The sequence below is a fragment of the Lepisma saccharinum genome, chromosome 19 (genome assembly GCF_977018435.1).
Source record: "Lepisma saccharinum chromosome 19, izLepSacc3.1, whole genome shotgun sequence".
In the NCBI taxonomy this organism is placed as follows: Eukaryota; Metazoa; Arthropoda; class Insecta; order Zygentoma; family Lepismatidae; genus Lepisma; species Lepisma saccharinum.
In genome coordinates, this window is record NC_139247.1 from 6828238 (window position 1) to 6855010 (window position 26773).

Here is a 26773-nt window from a genome sequence, read left to right on the forward strand (position 1 = left end):
ACGACGACGTGCAAGCGTTCTACATCAATATCGTTCACGACGGTTTGAAGTTCAGAGAAATTCTTTTCGATTGCGGAAGTTCGTTCTTCGATTTCGAGTTTCAATTTTTCCAAATCTTCATTTTTCGATTGAAATTGCTGTAATTTGGCCAAATCATTTTGAAGCGAATCCACGCTCAACTGTATATTTTGAACGTTGTCGTAAGAAGGTACGTCGACATAATTTTTTATCAGCGTTTTCAGTTCGGAATCGATTTTCAGAATGGGGTCGAGACATTGCGTTTGGAGCGTAGCGATTTCCGACTCTAAACTTTTGTTTAAGGTTTCCTGCAAAGCGATCAAATCGGTCCTCAACTTCTTAACTCGAATGTCCAACATGAGAATCTCTTCTGCGTGGTCTACACGCTTGGTGTTGCCGAAAATGTCGTTAGGCATTTTTGGTTAACGGTTATTTATAATAGGATAGACGATTCGTAATTCTACGAAGAGAGGAATAAGTTTGTCGTAATCTCCGAGGAGTTCCATGTAAAGATAATCTCCTGCAGACACATCGTACGTAATGTTAGAAAGCATCTTGTCGTGCTTGATTCGAAAAATGTTTTTGCCGGTAGAAATTTTGATTTCGCCTGCGTTTTCCGGATTCACGGTGATTTGAAGTTTCCCGTCGATCGGAATTTCGTAAAAATGTAAATTGTTATTGAAGACGTAAAACATCTTGCCCACATCATCATCCAATTTCGTCCAAATACTGTTGAGATGAACAATCAGTAGACCATTGAGTTTAGTTAATACGGAAGGTAGAAATTCATGATCTGTCGTCGTGCGGTGTACAGTCTCCATTGTTTGCTTTCGGAAACCAAAAAGATTCATGTTGGTTATTTAAGAAAAAATTAAGAACATATCTAATATAAATAACACCACAAATAGTAACTTCATCTATGGTAGATTATTTATGGTTTTGGGGTCTAATATAAATAACACCACAAATAGTAACTTCATCCATGGTAGATTATTTATGCTTGGGGGTCTAATATAAATAATTACTACAAATAGTAACTTTATCTATGGTAGATCATTTATGGGTTTCGGGGTCTAATATAAATAACACCACAAAAAAAAATGTGTGCAATTTAGTAACTTTATTTTTTTTCTTAGCAAAAAAATGGAGAAGAAGCAAGCGAAACGTGCATGCGACCAATGTGGGAAATATATAACTATTTCTAACTTGGGTAGACATCGGAAGGATGTGCATGGCGAAGGATCAAGTAAGAGAGAGCTCGATGTTGACGATCAAGCGCCACGAAAGAAGCAGAAGAGTGCCGGCGAAAGTATTCGTAATATTTTAACCGAGGAGACTTTCCGATCTGAAGAAACAACTGATCTAAACAACTTTTTTCCCTCGGTCAAAAACAAGTTAATTTCGTCTATCACCGAAGCTTTGTTGCAATGCTCGTTGAAAATCCACCTCATCGTTTCCGTCATGTATGAAAACGTAAAAAAAGAGCGAGAAACTTTCCATCATTACACTGGTGTAAAGAGTCTCCACGCCGCCGACGTCGATGAGCTGAATGCCATTTGCAACCAGATGTTTGACGCTTTGTTGAACAAGCACGAGACTTTCCAAAAACGTGGATCGGGTTGGACACTTTGCGGTTCGCCTCACACTTTAACTTTGAAGGTGGCACGATACAACCCGATGGGAGCATCCAGCTACATCAATTTGCCCCCGGAAATAGCCAGTAAGAAAGCCATCATCAACATTCAAAATGAAGATAACAGATGCTTTTTGTGGTGCATCATTGCCGATCATCACCCAGCCAATGATCACAAACATCGTTTATACCACTACAACAAGCCAGAATATCTCTCAGAATTTGAAAAACCTATGGCTGGTATTAATTACCCCGTAAATCTACGAGACATTAGTAAATTTGAGGCACAGTACAAGACAGATAAAAACGAAAGTATAGCAGTACACATCTTCGGATTAGACAAAAACAACGCCATCTACGTTCTCAGACACAGCAACATTAAAAATAATCGCGTCATCAGATTACTCCTGATCGAAGATGATGATAATTATCATTACTGTCTAATCCAGAATCTTCCAAAATTAATAGGAAGTCAAATTACCACACATCAACATAAAATTCAAGTATGCGACAGATGCCTGAGTATATTCTACGGTCAAGGGGAAAAAAATGCTGATGAAGAACTCCGAGATCATCATGAAATGTGCAGTAAACATCCGGCTACGACTATCAAAATGCCTTCTCATGACATGATATTTTCCAATTACAAGGCGTTACTCTGGCATCCCGTGGTGATATGCGCCGACTTTGAAAGTTTCCAACTTCCACTCGCCACATGCGAACCGAATCCCAGCACATCGAGCACCACCGAAATTCTACATCACGAAGCCTGCGCTTTTGGATTAATAGTCAACAACACGGACAATCTTATTTTACATCGTGGCAATGATGCTCCACAAATATTCGTTCAAACCTTGAAGCGGATGGCCATACAATTCGCTCCTCTACTAAGAGAAGACAAAGCAATGGAGCCTCTTACCCAGGAAGAGAAGGAAGCATACGACCTTGCCTCTCAGTGTGGTGTGTGCGAAAATAACTTCACCCTCGAAAATGTCAAAGTTCGCCACCATAACCATCACACAGGAAAATATGTAGCCCCCCTGTGTAACAACTGTAATCTACAAATCAAGAAACCGAATTTTATTCCAGTATTCATTCACAATTTGGAGGGCTACGACGCCAAAATCTTCATAAAGGAGATGGGATGCGACGCTCAACCCATTAGCGTCTTAGCTCGCACCAACGAGAAATTCATTTCATTCAGCAAGAAGGTGGACGTTGGAAATGGCAATCACGTAGAAATTCGCTTCTTGGACTCCTACAACTTTCTGTCTTCGAGTTTGGCGACACTCGCGTCTCAACTCACCGACGATGATTTGATCGCCACCAGGAAATGTTTCGGCGACCAACATTTAGCACTGTTGAGACGCAAGGGTGTTTACCCGTACGAATACATGACGGATGCTTCCAAATTCTCAGAAACGTCGTTACCACCGAGAGAAGCATTCTACAGTCGTCTTAGCAACACCCGTTGCAGCGAAGAGGACTACCATCATGCTCAGCTCGTGTGGTCTACATTCTCTTGTCAAACCATGGGCGACTATCACGATCTGTATCTGAAGCTGGATGTTACGCTATTGAGCGACCGTTTTCATCTCCATCGCTCGAGAGGAATGGCAGCATATGGTTTGGACCCCGCTTTCAGCTACACCACACCGGGTTATTCTTGGCAGGCAATGTTAAAATCCACGAAGGTGAAGATAGAACTCATCAAGGACGTCAATCAACTTTTGTTTGTCGAAGAGGCAAAACGTGGTGGAATCGTCCAGTGTCCCCTTCGATACGTCAAGGCCAACAATCCATATGTTGGCGATTTCGATGCAGGGAAACCGACAAACTTCTTGGCATACTGGGACATGAACAACCTGTATGGTTATGCCATGTCCGAGACTCTGCCCATCGGAGAATACGAATGGATGAGCGAGCAGGAACTTCAAGATTGTTTGGAATGGAGCGAAGATCATGAAAATGGATGTTTCCTGAAAGTAGATTTGGAATATCCTGCATCGCTTCATCGAGAACACCATGGATTTGCGATGGCACCTGTGATGGAATCGACTCCGGAGAAGAAGCTGATGCTCACCTTCAAGAGCAAAGAGAATTACGTGGTGCATTATCGTCTCCTACAATTCTACCTCCAGCATGGATTGGTTTTGAAGCGCGTGCACTCGGGATTGAAGTTTAGACAGACCAGGTGGCTAGCGCCCTATATCGACGGCAACACTCAACGTCGAGCATCAGCTTCTTCTTCCGCAGACAAAGACCTATACAAATTAATGAACAACAGCATCTACGGCAAGAGCATGGAAGATGCGAGGAAAAGAAGAAATATCAACTTGGTCTCCGACCCGAAGAAAATAAACAAGCTCGTCGCTCAGCCCACGTACAAGAACTTCACGATACTGAGCGACACGTTGGTATTGATCGAACGTGCTCTCCGCCACATAACATTTGACAAACCAATCGCCGCGGGAGTCGCGATCCTCGAGTTGTCGAAGCTGGCCATGTACAAGTTTCACTACGACATCATGAAACCACGCTATGGAAAGGCGATCGAGGTGGCGTACACCGACACGGACAGCTTCGTGTACAACATCCACACCGATGATCTATACGAAGATCTGAAAAACATGAGCCAGCATTTCGACTTCTCTAATTATCCCAAAGATCACGCTCTCTTCGACAACAGCCAGAAAATGACGATCGGGAAGATGAAGGATGAAGTCAACGGCCGCATCATCGCAGAGTTTGCTGGTCTTCGAGCGAAAATGTACGCCATCAAAATTCAGGATGAGACCGAAATAAAAAAGGCAAAGGGGGTGGGGCGTTCGAGCACAAACAAACTGACCGTAGAAGATTACAAGTCGTGCTTGTTCGACAAAAAAATCAAACGCATGACCGAACATCGGATCACGAGTACCATCGACCAGTTGCATACATCCGCAATCAACAAAGTGGCGCTTGATCCCGACGACACCAAATTGAGGTTGCTGGACTGCAACATCCACACCCGAGAATGGGGATGCCATGACGAGGAAGAAACCTGCTCGCACCATTAGACTTCTGCATCAAAAAAGTACGTATTATTTCTTGCACCACTTTTGTTTTTAAAAAAAACACAATCATTCACACTTATTTTTGCATTCGCATTTTTTATATTTTTCTATTATTTTTTTAAAAAAAACAATCATTCACACTAATTTTTGCATTCACACTTTTTTTTTTATATTTTTCTATCATATTATGTACACTATTTTGAGGATATTTTTTTATTTCTTTCAGATGCAGCACCCCCTACGGAAACTTTTTTAGTTCTTACACATTCTATTCTTAACCAAAATTTTTTTCTTCTCTTCAATCATAAAACACACACATTACACACGGAGGTCCTCTGTAGGGAGTCATGGGGGGGTTTAAAAAAAAGAACCCATGAAACTCTACAAAGGCATGGCTTTGTTAGCCGTGGCCATTAGAACTGTGTTGGGCACCACGCACCCCTGGCGGGATATTTTCTTTTTTTTGGGGGCCAGGGATTTCCTTAACAAAAAATAAAAATTTTGATTATCACACATACACATTGTAGAAGATTACACCTGAGAGTTTTAATAACAAAACATTGTGGCAGATTACGCTGAGAGTGCAAGGTGGTGGTAGATTACACTGAGGGGTCTTACAGTAAGAGGAGACGGCCTTATAGGAAAATATCGTAAGTCATTTCAAATATAGGTCAAAGAACGATGTTAGCAAAATTTGCAGAAGGTAAAAGATAGCTTAAAATACTGATGCCAGAGCTTTTCTTCTTCTTCTGTCTAATTTTCTCTCATTGTAGGTTAGTTTAGTCCGTAAAACGGATTACGCTGAGAGCAAAAGTTTATTAGCAGGTCGTGGTAGATTACACTGAGGGGGGGCCTTACAGTAAAAGAGAGGCAGCCTTATAGGTAAGTCATTTCAAATGAAGGTCAAAAAGCGAGGTAGCATAAGAGCAAGATTTGCAGAAGGTAAAAGATAGCTTAAAAAAACTGATGCCACAGCTTTTCTTCTGTCTAATTTTCTCTCATTGTAGGTTAGTTTACCCCGTAAAACGGATTACGCTGAGAGCAAAAGCCTATTAGCAGGTCGTGGTAGATTACACTAAAAAAGGGGGGGAAGGGGAGAGAGGGGGGGGGGGGCTTACAGTAAAAGGGAGGCAGCCTTATAGGAAAATATCATAAGTCATTTCAAATGTGGGTCAAAAAACGAGTTAGCATAAAAAATAGCTTAAAAAGTAATGGCAGAGCTTTTCTTCTCTCCATTTTTCTCTCATTGTAGGTTAGTTTAGTGCATAAAACAAAAACCTTGGTGATTTTTCGAGTAAGAAGTTGGCAACACTGCTCGTGCCTTACGCGAGAAATCCATTAAGGCGAGAAAGTAGGTCAAAAGATGGGCCTAGGATCGGCGGTTCCACCTACTTCCATAGCCACACATTTCTCCCATCGTTTCTTGACCTTCCGAAGGCCCTCGTTGTAGAACTCCCTGGATTGTGACGAAAACCATTGCTCAACCTCCATAATGACGTCATCTGTGGTGTCAAATCGCCGACTTCGCAACGGTTTTTCATTTCGGGAAATAAGAAAAAGTCACTTGGTGCGAGATCGGGAGAATATGGTGGATGTGGCAAGATTTCATAGCCATATTGCCTTTCCTTCTCGATCGCAACTTGCGAAGAGTGAGAGGGTGGTTTATCAGCCAGGAGACGAACGCCTTTCGTGAGCATGCCGCGCCGTTTTTCTTTCAGAGCACCTCGCAACTTGTCCAGAAGTGTGCAGTAGTAGTCACCAGCGATGGTCTGACCCTTCGCAAGGTAGTCTGTGAATACGACCCCGCGACAATCACAGAAAACTGAGAGCATGACCTTCCCTGCCGACTTCTGCACCTTTGCCTTCTTGGGTGGGGGGAATGGGAGTGCTTCCACTCCCTGCTCATGGTTTTGGTTTCTGGATCGTACTGGTAGACCCAACATTCGTCCATGGTTACCAGACGACCAAAGAAATCATCTTCATCCTGCTCCAAAAGGGTCAACATCCGCCTCGAAAGTTCGCACCTTGTGTGTTTTTGAAAAGGAACCAGCAAGCGTGGAACCCAGCGTGCAGACGCCTTTGTCATGTGCAATTCTTCGTGAACAATTTTTGACACACTACCATAACTAAGCCCCGCTTCGTTCATTATTGTTTGGATGGTTGCACGTCAATCTTCCAGGATAACACACTCCACTTTCTTCACGTTGACAGCGTCGTCTGTACATGACGGTTTCCCACTTCTTGGCTCCTCTGTCAGTGACATGTGGCAAGTTTGGAAATTCCTTTACCACCTCGCAATAGTCTCATACGATGGGCAATCATCACCATAGACAGCTTTCATTTCATCATGGATCTGCCGGGCATTATTCCCCTTCAAATGCAGGAACTTTATCACACTTCGGGCTTCAATTTTATCCATCTCACACTTTCCTCTTAATTCATGCGATTTATGAAGAAACAAAAAACACAATCACTTGGTTTTTGCACAATTAGCTACATAGCATTTAATAAGTTTACTGACAAAAATTCAAGCTTATAGCTAAAAAACTTCATGGTGATTGTGAAAACTTTACGATACCCCCTCGTATTTCTGAATCTGAAATATGTGTTTAATTTTTAACTTAAGGCAAGCAACCTAAACACATTAACTGATCGCTGCAAGTGTTAGACAAGACTACAAGCTGACTTGGGCGCCGCGGAAAGATTTAGAACCACTAAGGGCGTCATGAAACAAACAAGTTTGAGAACCCCTGCTCTAAACAAAGGAAAATATGTGGCGCCACTGTTACCTGCACGATAGTTCTGTGCTTTGTGGCATTCATGCCTTGCCAAGTAACGTTTCAACATTCAAATTTGCACCACTGACTGTTTTTGTTGAAAGATCATGTTAAATACGTAAGATGACCCTCAGAGAAAAAAAAGAGAAGTTTGACTGTGGATAACATCAATTTTTTTTTTTTACATATTCAGGGTGGTCACTCTAGGACCATGATAAAATTCAACTATACTTCCTGGTTTTCAAGGCGAAATTTTAAAAAAAATCAATGGTACAGGCAGATATTTTCTCTATTTCAATTTTACGTATTACCGCCTCACACCACACACACACACACACATACACGTATATTAACAATATAAAGGGTCTGTGCGATTTCAATGTATCCAAAAATTGAATTTTTTTAACGCTTTACGAACAAACCGTTGATTAATCTTGGAAGGGTTGCTTGTTACAGGTTTGAAAGCAGATTATTGTGAGTCAACTTGGTCCAAGATTGCCAGTGATTAAGTTTTATTGTAATTATGCAAAAGGACAATATATACGACTTTATTGGAAGACATTTTCATAACCTTTTATTTCAAACTAAAGAAAGGTATGAATCCAGCACCAGTGACCAGTCGGGGCCTGGTCATCTGTTAGCCGAACTGAGAAGTCCGATTTGGGGTAGCCCAGCTGTGACCGGTCACCAATCGAAGTGATCTGATTGAGTTGCAAGAAATGTAACAGCATCTATCACATCGAGATTAATGTTTTGTAGACATTTGCCCCCTACATTCATGTGGGGTAAAAAGTCATACCAGATAAGGAATGTAAAGTCACGCAGCTGGTTTGCAATACACTGAGCCTCATGTGCGACCATTCGATCAGTTTTATTGTCGCCACTTATTTGAAGGAGTGCATCGTAAACCTATCCCACTTGATATCTCAATGGCATCGATTCTGCTATCCCACCTTATGGTACACAATGATTTTAAAGTGAGATTACTGATATGTTCCTTCCACATATTGATTGATCGATTGATTTCCTTTATTTTTCTTCGCTTCTTGTGACGATATTGGCTAATTTCCGAAGATGGGGATGAGATTTGAATTCGAAGTTTTGGGTGCGTCAGCACTTGAAGGCTATTTTGCACCCGTCACGTTATACGGGGTCCAATTCCTTACCTTACCTAAATAACTGTAATGTCGTTAACTAAAATATTAAAACATTCTGACTTCAGTTAAAAGCTGAGTCTGTAATGGGGCACTTAGCACACATCAGGACAAATCATAGCCGCCAAAGCCTCGTTAGTCTGCAAAATGCAGTCCAGGGTGTACTACGTGGAAGTGAGGTTGACAATTGTGTGTCCTACTTGGTAGGATCACCCCTTCCCTTACACCCCATGGTGATGAGTGATGATATGATGAAATTGATGAATGGACACTCGCAAGCATCTACGCCCAGCCAGGATTCGAACCCGGCACCCCTGCCTTCCATATATGCCAACGGTGGGTTTGTCAATATATTAACTTCCAAGTAATATACTATTATACAGGGTATCCGGAATAAAGGTATACAAGAATAACTGCTTATAATACGAAAACTACTCCTTACATCGAACCTCGGTCGATCATCGATCTCAGATTTCATTCAGTCCGATCGATCGTGCTGTTGAGTCACGCATGCGCAGAAACTGCCTGGCCACCGAGATCTCCAACATCATTAAAGATGTTGTGTTGTGTACAAGAGGAAAGTTCACGATTTGGATTATTTGTGCATATAGATTTATTTTCTTTTTGTGCGAGCCATAGGCTGTACGCACTACATATTTTTGATTTTTCTACAATATTTTGTTACATTTAGTCTTCGTTTAAGCTGTCTCTTACTTTGTTCCATATATACACATTCTTCCCCTCCCTCAACAGTTCTTATTTCAGTCTTTCTCCTGACTTCTCTTTTCCTGCACTCTCACCAAAACACGCATACATGTTGCTTTACACACACTTACACTATAAAGATGGCTCGTCTGGAGCATGATCACTCATTTCGCTACCTTCTCTAATAGCTTTCCCCCGCCGTTCTCTTACTTCTCCCAGGTATTTCCCCACTTGCTGCGCCGCTTCCTTTATCTTTATTCTGTCGTCTACCACTTCTATCATCTCCCTGCCTGTTAAGTTTTTCATCCATTTGTCCCTTAGGTCACGTGTAGAAGGGCAGTGCAGTAGGATATGCTCGTCCGTCTCCTCCCCATCGCACAAAGGACATATCGTTTCCCCTGCTTCGTTTCTCTTTCTTAGTTGTTTCCATCCCCCTAACCTGAACCATGCCAGCGCGCCTCTTTCATTTTTTCCCACGAACTGGATATATTTCGCTTTCCCCCATTCTCTTAATCTTAGCTGTTCCCTGATTGAGGTCTTTGTTTGGCAGTCTGCTATTATTTCTTGCCTGTCTATGTCGAGTAACCTGTCCCTGATTTGATTTTCTGTTGAGATGCCCCCCCTTCCTCCCTCTTCCCATACCCAACCCATTCCGCTATTATATAAGAGATTTTTCACTTCCAGGCCCCAGCTGTAAACGTTATGCTCTCTTGTCTGTATTTCCAAACATTGTCCCCTCAGCGTAGTTTGGCCCTCTTGTGATAATCGCATCCAATATTTAACAACCCTCATCCGTGCTTGTACCGCGTCTCTGTTCAGTCCCAATTCCTTAAGAATCACACAGTTGGCCGTGCCTCTGCTTACGCCCATTACTCTCTTATAAAATTCTGTTTGTATGCCAATTATTGTGTTGTCCCCCCTTAACCCCCATAGTTCTATTCCATAGTTTAATGTACCTAACACTACCGATGAATAGAGGTTTTGAATGACCGGGAAAGGCATTTGAGGTGCCTTATTTATTGTCCTTATGACTTGTCCTATTGCAAATTTTGTTTTAGTTTTTCTTGCCCTTATGTGGTGTGTCCAACTCCCTGTCATGGAGAGCGTTGCCCCCAGGTATGTGAAGTTTTTAACCCGCTCGATTAGCTCTCCCCCGTATGTCCATGTCTCTTGTCTGCTAAATATGTAGCCATTTTTGAAAGCAATAATTTTTGTCTTTTTAATGTTTACCTTCATTTTATATTTGATGCACCCCTCATATATGCTATCTATGCCCCTTTGAAGACCCTCTATTGTCTCGGACAAGATGACTATGTCGTCTGCATACATAAGGACTGGTATACTTTGCACTCCTATACATGGGATAGAATCCTGGTCCATGTTAATTTCATGCGCTACCCAATCTATGAACAGTGAAAATAGCACTGGTGAAAGGATGCATCCTTGTTTGAGTCCCCTGAGCGAAGGCTGCAGTGCCGAGACTTGGTTTCCTTCGCATCTTACTCCAAATTCTACCCTCGCATATATTGCTTGCAGTGCTCTGATCATGCGCGCGGACATTCCCTTCTCATACAATTTTCCCCACAAAATATCCCTATGAACTTTGTCGAATGCTTTTTCAAAATCAATGAAACATGCGTATAATTTCCCCCGCTTCTGTTTTATTTTCCTCTGTACGAGAGTTTGTAATATGAATATGTTGTCTAGCGTGCTGTACCCTTTCCTGAAGCCCGCTTGTAGTGGTGAAATTTTGTCGAATATTTCTGTCCATTTCTGGATCCTACGGTTTAAGATGTGTGTGTAGATTTTACTCCATATAGGTAATAAAGAAATGCCCCTGAAATTGTTTGCGTCATTTTTGTCTCCTTTCCCTTTATAAATAGGACAGATTATGGAGCTTGCCCAGTCCTTCGGAAAGTACCCCTCTTTAAAAATCTTGTCCATTAATTTGCTTTGTGCTTCCACCATATGCATGTCAGTTTCGTTGGCTTTGAAAAATTCCGCCCCAATGGAGTCAAGTCCTGCCGCTTTCCCCTTTTTTAGTTTCCTTATCGCCATTTTTATCTCGTCGACCCCTATATCTTCGTCGAGAATCGGAACGAAATCCCCTAAAAAGTATATTTCCCGCGTAACTTCTAGGCGTGGTGGCCCCCCTTCCCCCCCCGACGACACGACGACAGTGTGCTTCCCAAATGTAAGGTTCAATATGTGCCCAGTTGCTCTTTTGTCCCCGTAATTTCCGTAATATGCCCCACAAAGCGGTGTTATTCTTTTCTGTCACGGCCTTTTTTATATCTTCAAAATTTCCCTGTTCCCATTTCTCCTGTTCTTCCGTTAAGATGTTATTATAAGCCTTTCTACTAGATATATAGTTGTTTCTGGTTTCCATGCTATTTACGTATCTATACCCTTTTAACGCGTGATCTAGTTTCTTTTTCATCGCTTTACACTTCCCGTTGTACCACCCTGTCTTTGCAGGCCTGTCCCCCTTCCCCCCTCCCTTTACCATATTTCTTCCTGCACGTTCAAAGATATGATATCCCAGCTGGACCGCTTCGTCTATATTGGATTCGTCTAAGGCTGCGCACATGCGTTCACGCATCATTTTTGTTATGTCATCCCCCATAAAACCCACGCATCGTTCCTCCCCCTCCTTTGTCCATATGTATTTACGTATATTTTTCCCCGGCTCTGTCTTGAGTTTCGTATTACTGTTATTGAAAACTGCCTTCCAGTTTATTTTGTACTGGAGGGAGAATTCGAGAGGCATATGATGCGAATGCGTTTGGGCATGTACATGAAAATCCCTGATTTCTTTCAGCAAATCGAGTGAGCATATGGTATAGTCAATTGTGCTGCTTCCCCCCTCCCCCACGTACGTAAAGTGTCCTGGTTGATCATCGAAAAATTTGCCGTTTAATATCTGCATCCTATGTATCGCACAGAGATCCAACAGCGCCCTCCCCCCCGCGTTTAAAGTTTTGTCCCTGCTTTCTCGCCTATGTCCCAAATACATTCTGTCATCCGTCATTTGGACCCCATCGATCTCTCGGTAAGTATCCCAAGGAACTTCCTCCCCCCCTATGCGAGCATTCAGGTCGCCCGTGACTACGATGCTGATTCCCGGGTGATCCTCCCCCAAACGCAGCAAATAGTTTCCAAGGTTATCGAAAAACTGTTCTGAGTAGAATTTTGACCCCGGTGGTTGCCTGTATACTGCTATTAGCATGAAGTTCAGAGACCCCCCCGAAAATTGAATCCCCAGCATCCCCTCATAATTAATATCTAGTGGTTTTATGAACTTTTTCCATTTTTGTTTAAATATGATTGCTATCCCACCCGGATGCCTGCCCCTATTAGCCCTCCTACACGTGACTTTCGAGAACCCCTCCCCCAGTGACTCTGGGACACTATTAGACCTTCCCCAAGTTTCAATATAACACTGAATGTCAAATTGCTGAACAAATTCCATAAAACTCTCATCACGCACCCTCTTCTCCAGACCCTCGATATTCCAGGTTAGGATACGCAATCTGGGGTCGTTCAACGAGCGTTCCACATTTTGGACAAAAGAGAAAGTTCCCTCACCTGCATCTTGGAAGTGTCCAGAATCATCCTTGTATCCCTCCGGCGGTTGCACTGATTTTGGCTGCAGCTCCGAAGGCCTCTCTTCTCTGTCGCTCTGATCACCCCCTCCTGCCGCCTGCGAGTGTGATTCACGCCCTGGGCGCCGAAATCTCCGTAGCTGAAACTCTGATGTCCCCTGGGCCTCTCCTTCCTTGTCTCCGTGTGGCTCCACGCGTCAATCGGTGTCCCTTCTGGAACGCAGCCTCGGGTCTCTTCTTCCGCGGTCGACTGATTCCTGCCCCAGGGAGGGAAGTTCGGAACACACATTGTCCACCAGCTTAGCTACACTCGCCTTCGGCATGGCGCCGTCCCTGGTCTTCTTTCCAGACGTGAAATCTCCGTTGTTATTTCTTGGTCCAGTGGTGGAATGTGCTGCCGTGTTGCCAAATCTCCCATCTTCCTTCTCGGATCTGCGGGTCTCGCATCCGTCCCGATGTTGTCCCACGCAGACGATGTCCGAGCATTCGTCGTTAGTCATATATACTTTGCCGTCCACTATTAACTTGTTGTAGGCCAGGAAAGCTCGATGCCCCTCCTTCCTGGCATCCCTCATGTGGTCGGTCAGGAGCTGCCTCTGCCGCGCGATATAGGGAGAGTAATCTTCCCTCACGTATATCGTCGTTCCCTTGAGCTTTCCTCTGTTGGCTAGTATCTCCTCCTTCTTTTTGTGATGGTGAAATTTCACTATGATGGGCCTGCATCCGGCTAGTTGGTAGTTCAGTTTGTGGGCCCTCTCCACCGCCATGTCATTTAGTTCCACCCCCATCTTTTCCTTCACCAGTGTCCGGATTTTCTCCTCGCTCTGTTCCCAGGTCTCGCGGCCGTCCTCCCGGACACCATCGAAAATGAGGTTACTTCTTTTCGAGTGTCCAACCACCTTGTCTATCTGGGTTTCAGCTGTCCAGACTCGTCTCCACAGGCACTTATTCTCCTCCTTCAGTTCACGGTTCTCCCTCTCCAAGTCGTCCATTCTTCTCCCAATCACAGCCAGCCCGGCCTCAATATTGGTTGTTTTTTCGTGGACCTGCTTCAGGGTCGAAAGCTTGTGGTTGATGTTCTGGATTGCTTCGGGTATGCCCTCCAGTGCCTTTAGCCTCTCCAGAATTCTGCTAACATCATCCCCGCGGTCTATGGGTCCTGGGTTCAATTCTACGCCGCCTATCAAAAGCAGCGCCATCAACACCATTGCACACACAACAGACTCCATTTTTATAATCACCGTACACTCGCTGCAGAACTGCAACAACTTCCGCCCTCCACGGTTATTCCAAGAGCCTATACGGGCTCTCCAGACGCACAGCTCGATCCCCATCGTTAGCGCGCACAACCGGCAACGTCGCACTCACAGAGAACGCGTGAAACACGTCTGCACTCCTCGATGTCACTTAGGTATCGTTGCGCTAATATCGCCTCAAATGCTGGTTAACACTTGGCATGATCTTGAGTAGCGTTTGGATATCTGTCGAGCTACAAATGATGCCCACATTGAGGCACCACACTGAGTTATTTTGTACAAAACCGGTACAAGAAAGTTAATGAACTTCACAGATGCTGAAATATGTGTGTGTACTTTTGTATATCTCTAACTCGGACATCCTGTATAATATAATATTGCAACTTCCAAGTTTTAAGTAGGCTTATTTTCTCTTCTCTTCCAATTTTGTTGCCCTGGAAAAGTATCAGGGCGGTGATACTGCCCCCCCCCCCCTTTCGTCGGCTCTTATCACGTCTCAGTTTATTAAAAAGAAAAAGACACAACCCAACCTTTTTATCTGTACAGTATTTCAATTCTGTTCAGGAACCTTTTTTCCAAACCAATTTAAGGGCATGTGGGACAGTCTCCACGGGGCCCTTCCCAAGCTCTCCCTCCGTGGCAGTGTTGCCAACTTAGCTCTCTTGGAGCCAGATCTAGCTCTTTCGTACACTCGTTTGGCTGTGAACTGGGGCGCCTGCCCCCTTACCCCACTATGATGCCATCACTGGTTCCGGCCCACATAGACCAACTTTTGACATGATTATACATTTTGCACGTGTCGTGATATTGTTATATTGGCTGCCTCGCCCCACCCCCGCTTAGCTACTTTTTTTATATCTCCGTGTTGACGTGAAATTGTAATAATATTGTTATCAGGGAATACTTTCTTTTCGATTTCATACGACCATGAGATGGATGGTCCCGCCGGATCTAGATGGTGAAAACTAAGAATAAATTGTCATGAATTTAGAGTTAACGGTAATAGCAGCGTCCCACCCCTTTGACAACTAACATTATTGTAGGAAGCAGTTCGTAAATCTAGCTCCTTGAAAGTCAGTTTTATCTCAATTTAAGGTGAAATTTAGCTCTTTTATGCGCATCAGGTTTGGCAACACTGCCAGGATAGGAGGCAAGGAGAAATGCATTGGGCTTATGGGAGTATTATTTGATTTGTGCTCTTGGGAATATCAAACTTCCGATGGAATAGAAAAAGGCATCAACGGAAAGAGGGCAGTTTGAAGATGCATTTCACCAGCGGAAAAGTCGAAACTTCCATTTGATTAGCCGTAACTTGATGTTGAAGTTGATTCCCCTTAAGGAATACATGGGATTCCGAAAATTATTATTCATCACTCTCGATTGAATAGTTATCGGTTTTTAAAAATGCGAAGTGCCTACATTGTTTATATTACATATATATATATATATATATATATATATATTATACGTATATATATATATATTACATATTAATGCCATCACAGCTGCACTCTTGACCTAGAGGACGCTTGTGATTGGTTATGTTTTGGAAACAGAACTCGTTCTATCCTTGACAAATGCCATGAAATATGCCATGGCATCTGAAATGCCTCAAGATCTTTCACTTTACACGGTACCATCCTAAGGAAAATGGTTTCGTCTAAAGTGGACCTAAAACCGTAAGTATGGTCATGTTTTATATATATATATATATATATATATATATATATATATATATATTGGAGGGAGGTGGACAGTAGAAGGACCAGGGTAGAAAGATGGGGTGGAAAGATTGAAAATAAGGTGGCACCAAAAACCCACCTCGCCCGGATGAAAATATTATCATGAGCCGTCCCTGGGAAGGAAATATACTGCATGAGTATAGCATTGCACTGGAAGAACAAACCTTGAACATAATCTGGATTAGTGGAGGTGAGAGTTGCATGCCATAAGTGAAAGGGAGTCGTGATTGGAGGGTATTTGGAGCAGTGTGGGTGGGTGCTCGCATTCTACTAGGGACTTCCCCGTTTTCAAGACGTGGCTGCAGAGAGCTTGCAAATGAAAACTCTTTCGACAGGTGACGCTGATTTTCCTGAGGGATTGAATGCTGGAAGAAACAGGATGAACGATATATTCATTCATTTCTTTTACTTCGCGTTTCTGCAACTTTTGGATAACTGCGAATATGAAGATGAATGGTGAAGAGATGAAATAGATGAAGATGAAGGAACAATCACAAACACACATGGAAATTACACAACACAAAACAGGATTACACTGGCCATTGGTCCAGAATAGCCTCGCTAGCATGCAAAATGCAGTCCAGGTTGTACATGGAAGTGAAGTTAACATTTGGGTGCCCTGAGGAAGGGCCACCCCTCTGCTGAACATCATACCCTAGAACACACCCCTTTTTTAAACTCCCAGGTAAGAATTTTAGATAAGGGGATACTTTCCCTTATACATACATTGAAGGGTGCGAAATGACCGATACATTCAAGGGTTAGTAACAGTAGGAATCAGTACCGCCAACATTTGAGAACCATTGGATGGGCTGAACGCAGAGATTTGTTTTATAATTTTACGCAGTAATATAAGACTAAGAATTCGTCCTCAAATATATTTTTGTATTCCTTGGTTAGAAAATGAGAGCTTTTACGTTTGAAAACCACATGAGGCATTTCTGGGAGGAATCCATGATTTTTATAGTGGTTGGTTTCGCCTATTTCTCAGTCAACACACTAACGTTGCCACAACGTTGTATGCGTGTTGCATTTGTGATGAATGTTGTATGTAGGGGAACAACGTTGCGATAACGTTGAGCCAACATTACAAAAAGGTTCCACTTAATACGCTTTAGTTTAAAGGGTCGCCACCATGAGCGCCACAATCGTCAGATCGGAGTGTTTTGCTTAATCTGAAGGTAGAGGTGTACAGGAACATCTCTTGTTAAATCCCTGTATGCAAGGGAGAAGGCAATGGGAAGGGAACAAGGTCACGCCTTTTGCAGTCAGAGTCCTCTATCGGCAGACGGCTGAAATTGTAGGACTCGAATATATCGACGGGAGACGGGAGGAGACAGAGGATATCAAAGGGATATTGTGGGTTTGAAAATGCATATCAATGTTTGCAATGCCGTATTGTCACAATGGACCTCTCAATTTGAATAAAAGAAAAATCAGTTTACTCAGGAAGGATGGAAGAAAGGCTTGCAAGGTTAAATTTTTACAGTAACTTAGAATCGGGCTCTATACATCGATCCAAAAACGGATATATTTGACAGCTAATATCTTTTAAAATATAGAAGTGATATAAAATTTACAGTATTCACTGTTAAGATTCATCCTTTCTAATTAATTTGCTACAAAGCTGATTGAAATACCTTAAATGGTTTTCGAGAAAAATTGTACTGAATGAAGGTCTTTTTTTCTGCTGCCCTTGATATGACCTCTTAAACCCGAAGGTTTATTGCTGCAGCAAGACATGCCTTCATGTGTCCCTATCCTGGGCAAGATCCATCCACTCCTTTCCATCCCTACCGATTTCCTTTAGGTCCATCTCAATGTTATCCCTCCATCTTCGTCTTGGCGTTCCTACTGGTCTCTTACCATCAGGTTTCCCAACAAGAACCCTGCAAACTCTTCTTTCCTCTTCCATTCGTGCCACATGGCCTGCCCACCTAAGACTTCTTATTTTAATTATTCTAATAATATCTGGACATGAATACAAATTATGCAGTTCTATGATTCCTGCCGCTTTTTAAAATTGTTTCGTATCAGTAATGAGGCTCCTGATAAGGGATGACCCCCAGAAATAACATTCTAGCTACGGGACTGATTATGCATCACATTGATGTTTGAATAACAAAACACATGGTCACTCAAATATGGAGGAACATTAACGTTAAGTAACCAAAAACATGGATTTGAAAAATCAATCAATGATTCCGCTTTCCCATTGTTGTGTGAAGAATGGAGATTGTGTCTGAAGGGGGTGAGGAAGAATTCCCATTCTGATTCCTGTTTGTAATTTTGACTTGAGTGGAACTCCATATGTCGTTTATATATCTTAATTCTTGAAAATGAGTTACTACATTGGAAATTTTTCAACTACTCGTGATCACACGGGCCTCCCAGGTGGCGCAGGCGCAGTGGTAGCGTCGTCGCCTTGTAATCAGGGGTCCGGGGTTCGATACCCGTTGGAGGCACATAGTGGTCTGTATCCCACTTTAAACTGTAGGTCCAGGCTTACTGTGCATAAAGTTGACTTAAAGCTCCAACTCAATAAATCTAGTATATCACACTGGGTAAGGATAAACAGAAATGATAGACAAACTACACAAAGATTTTAAAATAATTTATTACATTATTCTTGATATTCCATTATCAACGTTCACTTATACCCTGTGAGTAGAGGGATTGTATATGTTCAAAATAACACTTGGTACGAGGCCTATTATTTTTATTAAATTAAGCACAATGGAAAACCTATTTTGATGATGTGTTTGTCGATTTTATACTATTGCAAATCTGTGTTTTCTCAACTCACGCTTGGTACGAGTGTCATAATTTCTTACGAGTTAAAGTACGTAACACCTACACCCACACCCACCCACGCACACCCACGCACACCCACGCACACCCACCCACGCATACCCACGCCCACCCACGCACACCCACACCCACCTACACCCACACAAATTTACTTCCGGTCTACATCCGGTCTACTTCTATTGCATCATGTTGCGCAACAAGTTATTACGCAATATTATGATGAACCCGTATCTAACATGTTGTTTTCTGATTGGTTGTTTATGACGTAATGCGATGATGTGGTGTTTTCTGATTGGTTGGTTATGACGTAATGCGATGGTGTGGTGTTTTCTGATTGGTTGGTTATGACGTAATGCGATGATGTGGTGTCTTCTGATGGCTCACTGTTTCGGATATTTTCAACGCGGTCCGCGCTTAGGTTACTTCAAGGGTTTTCGCATTACAGATCAGTCAGTATCGTGAGAATGTTTGAAGAGTACGGACGTGTTCTTGTAGTGCTCCTCATATTTTTTTTTGTTAAAAGTTAAGTATTTAATTTATTTTAAAGCTACATACTATTTTATTATTTTAAGTATAAAAAGTGTATCAAGTGATTTTTTTCATAGTAATTTCGATCAGATTGAGTTTTGGTGTGCTTATTAATTTTTTTATACTTAGTTAAAATATATATTTTATATATAATAAAAAAATAGCTAATTTAAAATAAAACGTCATGAATATTTTTGGGTTTAAGAAGCAACAACATAATCAGCCTGTAGAGAGAATTCCAGTAAACATGGATATATTTAGAGAAATTTATAATCAATTGAAAGGGTTACTTCTTGTTCACTTGAACAGTATTTGGTCTCATGTTGACGAGGATACTGGAAAGCACTTATTTGTATTTAATAATAACTTATCATCATATAAGTTACCTGTTAGTGGGAAAATTCAAACAAACGTTTCTCCACCGAATGCGGCAGTTTTGCACATAGGTCGAAATTTGTATAGAATTAAACATAGTATATTACTTCTTGATACGTCTTATGATGTGGAAGCTGGTGAATTTTTGTATGCTGAGATAATTGGAGAGTATGATAAATTGATTCCTCTGTTTATCGAAATAAGAATAATCTATCCTCTTATTAATATATAAAATACCTAAAAACAAAAAAACATGGATATATTTGGTAATAGAAGGCGACAGGAGATTCCAGATAATTCCAGCGAGATTGCTAGTTTAGATGCACGTCTAAAGAAACTGAAATCAGATTTACTCATATTACAGAATTCGCTAAATCTAAATATTCAAGCAGAGATTACAAATCTTCAAACTCAACTAATTTATCCTATAGAAAAAATTGATGGAGAACTCAAATCTTTGCTTGAGAAATATACTAATTTAGCTTCAATAGATAATCTTCAGAACTTAGAAGAGAATATTGCCAACTTGAAAAAAGAACTAGATAAATTTAGACAAATCCAGAGAACGAATACCGAACAGCTGAAACAGCAATTAAATGACCAGGCAAATAGTATTCGTACCGAACTGCAAACCATCATCCAGATTATCAAAACTCAAGAAGAATATGAGCAGGTAAATGCTAGTATTGCTAAATTGCAAGAACAGTTTCAATCTTTCGAAGTTCCTACATTGCAAAGTATCAAATCTGAATTACAGACAGATGAACTGCATAACAGAACTTCAACCGAAACTACAGACATTGGAAGATTTTATCAATAATTTACCTTCATCTTCTGAATTAAATGCTATTGCTCGGAGCGTTGCCGGCATCAAAATACAGTTGGAGATTTATGAAGATTTTGGGAAGATACAAGGTATCATAGCTCACATAGAAGATACTATGGCAACTATGAGAAATGAGCTAACAAGTGTACAGGAAACTCTGGAATCGAAACTGCCTGGCATTACTGATATTCTAGCTATAGTTCAACAGCAAGTTACTAAGCTTGAAAGCTTGAATACTGAATCAGAATTATCGCATTTCCATCATCTTATTGACGACATTCAGAGTAAATTAGAGACACTGCAACATAACGCAACTGCAAGAAATTTTGAAAAATGCAGCTGATGCAACAGAACTCGATGCTATAAAATTAACTCTCACCACACTTCAGAATACTCTAGCTGCTTTGCCTACTTCTCAGGAAATCAGAGCTATGAGGAGAGCAGTACATCGAATTTTAAAATCTGAGGATATCAAAAACATTCAAGCAGAAATTGCGCAAATCAGAGAAACTGTTGCTAGTCTCCCCAACAATCAAATAATTAACAAACTACATGCATTATTTACAGAAATCAGAAGTCAAGTACACGATCTTGCTACCCAGAGTTCTAAATTGAAACTTGTAGAAAATTTACAGGAGATTATTTCTAATATTACGTTACAAATTACTACTCTTGAAGCAAGTCAAGAATCTGCTTTATCAGGTTTTGCTACTCAACTTCACGATCTCAAAGATAAACAACTGTATGTTGATGTAAAAATCAAACCTAGCTACGATAGTTGGTTCGTACTATCAACGAACACTTGGAACCTGTATTAAGCAGACCAGATGACGTAGATACTCGTCAATTTTTTTCTATGGAAATTGTTATGTTACAAAGTGTTCCAAATGCTCGAGGGCACTGGACGTACGTCAATGCTGGCAATGTTTACAAATTATATCCGTACACTCAGGTACATGCATTTTTTGTTGATGGTAGTTTACGATTTCTGAAGTTTCGTTTTCTAAAACATGGAAAACATATTGAAGTTTCTCAGTTTACTATAGTGCGAAAAGATGGAATACACAAGGCAGTTCAAATACCTATTGCATACTGGGATGAGTCTACCAATAAATATAAAGTACATGACGACGAACAATTATCAGTTTTTGATATTGAAATTGGTGACAAGCTAGTATTTGACATAAAGCGGTTATACCCTGAGGACAATCCATTTTATGCGATATTCTCACTTCGAACTCGATGTCAAGACAAGATATAGTTTATGAATTACACAAACCAGCCCGTCGCAATTACAAGCGATTAAGTGTAGTAACAAAAGGTATAAATGAATTCTTCCAGGCTGATCTGATTGAGATCAAAAAGTATACACGGAAAGAGCGCCGAGTCTGCCTAAAAATGGAAATTACGCCGCGCATGCGCACTTCATCTCTCGAGGTCTGCGACACTAGCGACGTCGCACCTTAGGTACAGTGAACTAACATGCGCTCTACTGTTAACAAATGAATGCAGCATCGCGTGAGTGTATTCGAATTTGAAATAACGATTGTCCGGTTGGTCCGTTCTGCTTTCGTTGAGTGTAGGCTGACTGCTACCGTTGTCGTCGAACTAGAGTATCATAGTTCGTTCTAGTTCGGGTTAATGTTTTAAAAAATTGAAACTATGAAGATAGATAATTATATGAAGCAGTTTGTAATGATGTTTGACCGAATATGCTGGAAAAAAGCGATGGATATACTATATAAGAGAGAGGTACGTATTTGTGTGTGTAGTTGCTTACTTCACGTGTATTTTAGTTCCTATGTAACAACAAATTAAGCAAATATATGAAATGGGGATATATATACTTTCATGGGTGGAAAATAAAATGATGCTATGCTTTGGTGTGTGCACAGACAAGTGAGACCAAATTTATCATTGAAAGAAATGGGAAACCAAATACACATTACAACGCACACGTGGTATTTAGATAAATTGACCACATATTTATACTAAAATTAAAAGTGCTGGTATTATTTTGAATCTTTCTATATCTTTAATTTTTGTTTTGCCTTTATTGCCCAAATTATTTTTTTTAAAAGTTCAAGCTTGTGAAAGAGTGGTTTGATGGTCATTCACTAAATACATAGGGATATAAAATGTTATTTAATTTATATTATAGTATATACTGTGATTGTAAATGTATTTTTCTTTTTATAAAAATACTAAAATTTCGTTGTTTTTTTTATTACAGATATTCACAGGTGTCGAATGGAATGGAAAGTCTGGACTGCAAGGACACATTTCGCTTTATCTGTGAAAAGAATACCCTGCCTGTTTTCTGCAACAATAATACTGAAAAAATGTTTCAGTGTGGTCGATTTTTGTTATCTTGTTAGTGAATCTCGATTGAGGTGAAAGGGGTCAATTCTGGTTATACGTACCGTACAGTGTTAGTGAATGAAGAAATTTTTATATAAAGATGATATATGATTTCATTGAAGATTGTGTTTCCAGACAGTGTATAGTGTTAGTAGTAATAGTATGTACATCAAAAGGGAGTGAAGACAATAGCATACTTTTTATGGTGGTTATGTGAATCTACACAAATGCAGGGAGCATGGTGATGATCTGTTTTGATTAGTGTTTATTTGTGGCTGCTTTGTGGTTTCATGTAGTGTGCTAAGATACGTGGTTCTAGTGTATAAATGGATGGAATAATGAATTCTAAGAGAGTAATTCTACTTGCTTTGTTCTTTTTCCTTACTAAGGTGTAGGCATTAAACAGGAGAATATATTGAGGTGGAAATAACACAGGAAATATATTTAAAAGCACAACCATATATTATAATGGAGGGACTTGCTTCATCGCTGTGAAGCTAGCTTTCGGGCTATTTTCACCAGGTTTTAAAACTCTGCATGTGTATGATCTATGACCTGGCTTGGTCTTTTACATGGATATAATTGTTGATGTGAATCAAACTTACATTAGTGTGCATTTATATTCATGGAGTTTGAAAAAATACCACCAGGTATTCTGATATGGACTGCTGCTGCTATGTCAGTGAATGCTAATGTTGTTAGGTTAGGCAGCTCAGGGTCTCACTGCAGAACATGGGCTGCTTTTTGCCTCTAAATAGACTAACAAAATTACGTACCTTCTACTTCCATTTTCCGGTGTTACTTTTCCGATTACTATTATATTATTGCACGTAAAAATGTTTTTCCTGCTGCTAAAAGCAATGCATTTCTCCATTCGTTCGCGTCTACATTGTTTACGCACAGTTGCTGTCATTTGTTTTGTTTTTCCTGCTACTAAAATATTGCATTTCTCTTATTCGTTCGCGTCCATATTGTTTACGCAGTTACTTTATTTCGACGAGGAATGCCTACAAGGTTAGGTCTGTTAGGTTGGGTTCCAATAGCATAAACACAATGAAAAATGTTTTTCCTGCTACTAAAATAATGCATTTCTCTATTCGTTCGCGTCCATATTGTTTATGCACAGCTACTTTAATTATTTCGATGAGGAATGCCTACAGGTTAGGTTGGGTTCCAATAGCATAAATACAATGAAAAATGTTTTTCCTGCTACTAAAATGATGCATTTCTCTATTCGTTCGCGTCCATATTGTTTACGAAAAGCTACTTTAATTATTTCGACGAAGAATGCCTACAAGGTTAGGTTAGGCCTGTTAGGTTCGGTTCCAATAGCATAAACACAATGAAATTTTTTTTCCTGCTACTAAAATAATGCATTTCTCTATTCGTTCGCGTCCATATTGTTTATGCACAGCTACTTTAATTATTTCGATGAGGAATACCTACAGGTTAGGTTGGGTTCCAATAGCATAAATACAATGAAAAATGTTTTTCCTGCTACTAAAATAATGCATTTCTCTTATTCGTTTGCGTCCATATTGTTTACGCACAGCTACTTTAATTATTTCGATGAGAAATGCCTACAAGGTTAGGTTTTATTAGTATAAATGCAATGGCAAATTATCATTCAGGCTAAGAGAACTAAACCTAGCTACCTAACTACGTAGGAATTTTTTGCTTTCACTAAATTTGTGCAGGAATGTGCACCACCATGTCACTTTTTCCTTCCAAGAGCGCCCAACCTGCATGGGTATTTCTAGTTTTTTCAAAGAAATAAAATTTTCCGTACCTTCAAACTTACTTTTCCCAATTACTAACTACAAAACATTACCAAAAAATTATGAACCACGTTCCTCCTAAGCAACCCATATTCTGCAGTCTTACCCAGCTCAGGTTTATGGCTGTTAGCATTAAAATTTCTTCCATAAATACTTTCAATACCTGATTGTGTAATTTCTGATCTTCAACACCTGGTGAAAATAGCCCTACATGCTCACCTCGGTGGTGGAAATAATTGTTCATATTGAATATTGAAATTTTTTTTTAGCAGTATAGTTCACATGTTGTGGTGAAGACACTTCTGACTTTACCAAGATATTCCATAGAAAACTTATATTTGGGGGTGGGGGTGAAAACTAACTAAAACAGCTTCAGGGTAAGTACCTCCATGTGTTTCAGCAAGTTTTAACAGGAGTGGCACAAAATTCAAAGTGCACATCCAAGAGCTATTGTGAAAAGTGAGTTCCAGTGTCTACTTATATTTATTTGGATTTTTCCATATTCTTAACCACCAATTTGCTACAACAGGTAGTTGCATGTAAGATTTTTTTCTTAAAAGAAATAGGAGCCAACGATTAAGTATTTCCGAGAGGTCTTCCTTCTCGCAGTTGGTGATATCAACCTTGTGTTATGACGTCAGATGTGATATGCCTACGTTGTTAAGTTTGGTTCTCTTAGCATAAATACACTGCAAATGTATTATTTATGCTCAGAGAGCTAATACTAATAAGCCTAACCTAACAACTTATGCATTTAGCCTAACAATGAAACCATCCCGCAGTGACTTCAGAACGCAAGGTTGGTATCATTAAAAACTTACTGAAATGTAAGTAAAAGAAATAGAACCATTACAGAATGTCCTGGAAATAATTGTTAAAATGTGGAAATGTGAAAATAAGTTTTAATAAAGTGAGCAGGGGACCTTCCGTGAGTTGGCATTTTGATGGTGGTTGATAGACGCATGATAAGAGGAAGAAGAAGAATTTGTATTCTATAGCATGTTATTGATTGGTTGTTATAGTAACAGTCTGTAAGATGTACGTGAATGGCTTCCATGTATTAAAGTTATATTGTTTAATTTGAACCTACGTATTTTGTATGTCTTGTGCATGTATAGATAAGAACACACACACACAACAAAACAAGGCTTACATCTATGGCGCAGTCGTACAGGATATTCTTGGTGATTCTTCGTAAGAAGAAGTATGGATGAAGACGTCACGAAGAGTATACGACGATCATCATTCCAGCATAGGTTTATGCAAGGAGAAATTGTGTCGGCTTGATCAATTTCTACGGTAAGAACCAAGATTACACGGTTTGTGTATTGTTTACAATAATTGTACAAGGGCAAATTCAAATCACTGCGATACAAATTGTGTCTACGGCGTAGATTACAATAATTGTACAAGAACAAAGTTTAAATCAGTGTGATACGGATTGTGTTTAAGATATTGTGATATTTAGTTGACCACAATTATGAATATGGTTGGTTTGAATTTATTCTCTGAGTTCCGGCCAGATTCGGAAGAAATAGAAGATTATTTAACGAGGTTTGAACAGTTTTGTTTGGCTCATGATGTTAATGAAGCCAGGAAGGTGCCCATACTGATCGCAGTTATAGGGTCTGAAACTTTCAAAGTGCTGAAGACTATCCTTGCACCTGAACCAGTCGAACGGCAATCGTATTCGACCCTCAGGGATAATCTACTTAAACATTATGGCCAGAAAATAAACAAATATGTGGAACGTTTTAAGTTCAGACAGTGCACGCAGGATAGAGGTGAGAATGCAACACAATTTATGATACGTGTTAAGCAACAAGCACTTAAATGTAGTTTTGGCCAGTACTTACAGGAAGCCATTGTAGAGCAAATAATTGTAGGCGTTCTGTCTGACGCCATTAGAAAGAAATTACTGTCTGAACCTACATTGACTCCAGCAAAATGTCAAGATATTGTGCTTCAAATGGAATTAATTGAACAGGAAACACAAATGTTCACACATCGTGAAAAGGAATGTAGTCCTAATCTAGTTGCATTTGCTGGGACACAGAAATTTAAACCATGTTTCCAGTCCTCGCAAGCGCACAAAAAGAACTTTGTCAATCCTCAGAACAGAAGTTATAAAAGCACTAAAGAATGTGA